The sequence below is a fragment of the Onychomys torridus genome, chromosome 6 (genome assembly GCF_903995425.1).
Source record: "Onychomys torridus chromosome 6, mOncTor1.1, whole genome shotgun sequence".
Lineage (NCBI taxonomy): Eukaryota > Metazoa > Chordata > Mammalia > Rodentia > Cricetidae > Onychomys > Onychomys torridus.
In genome coordinates, this window is record NC_050448.1 from 65,158,091 (window position 1) to 65,159,172 (window position 1,082).

Genomic DNA, 1,082 nt, shown 5'->3' on the forward strand with positions numbered 1-1,082 from the left:
CACCAACTGGTAAATGGATAAACTCAAGGTGGGCTGTCCACACAGTGGGGTATTGGCCATTAAAAGCAGCAGGGTCCTGAAATACAGACAAAGCTTGACAACAGGCTGGCACACATGCCTTTAATTCCAGCACTTAGGAGAAAGAGGCAGGCAAATCATTGAGTTTAAGGTCAGAATGGTCTACAGAGAGAACTCCAGGACAGTTCAGGCTACACAGAGATATCTGTCTCAAAAAAATTTTTTTTCTTTTAATTAAAAAAATAAAGTGCTCACTTTGGCAGCACATATACTAAAATTGGAACGACACAGAGAAGATTAGCATGGCCCTTGTGCAAGGATGATACGCAAATTCATGAAACATTCCATATGTAAAAAATACATAAAAATAAGCACCAAATGGTGTTGGCGCACACCTTTAATCCCAGCACTCAGGAGGCAGAGGCAGACGGATCTCTGAGAATTTGAGGCCAGCATGGTCTACATGGTAAGTTCCAGGACAGCCAGGACTACACATTGGGGCTCTGTCCCCCACCCCCCAAAGCACTTCTTTCTATATTTATTTATTTGGGGGGGGGGGGCATGTGCATGCTATGGTGATCACTTGGAAGTTAAGGGAAAACTTCCAGTTCTTTTCTCCCATGATGTGGATTCCGGGGATGCAGCTCAGGTGGCTACCCACTGAGCCATCTCACCAGCTACCTAGTGAGACCCTCTCTCAAAAGATATAAAACAAAGATATCACACTCAAACCTATTTTAATGCTTTTATTAAATTCAGATGCATCATGCAGCATTTCCCAGAAATACTGGCCCTAGAAGTAGGACACCCTTTTATTCTTTTTTTTTCCTCTGTGCAGCTTTGGAGCCTTTCCTGGATCTCACTCTGTAGCCCAGGCTGGCCTCGAACTCACAAAGATCCTCCTGCCTCTGCCTCCCGAGTGCTGGGATTAAAGGCGTGCGCCACCACTGCCCGGCACCCTTTTATTCTTACATTTCCGTGTTCTGAGGCTCCCACAATTCCTGCTCGCTGAGCATGCCGTCTCTGGCTGAGCAGCCGTCCCCAGCCCCTCCAACCCTTCTGTT

General features: G+C 46.4%; 1 non-coding gene across 1 annotated transcript; it reads left to right on the plus strand.

The window, feature by feature from the left end:
* Window positions 1-265: 265 nt before the first annotated feature.
* On the plus strand, window positions 266-372 carry LOC118586406. Its single transcript, XR_004945301.1, has one exon. It is a non-coding gene; the product is annotated as a U6 spliceosomal RNA (small nuclear RNA).
* The last annotated feature ends 710 nt before the right edge of the window (window positions 373-1,082 follow it).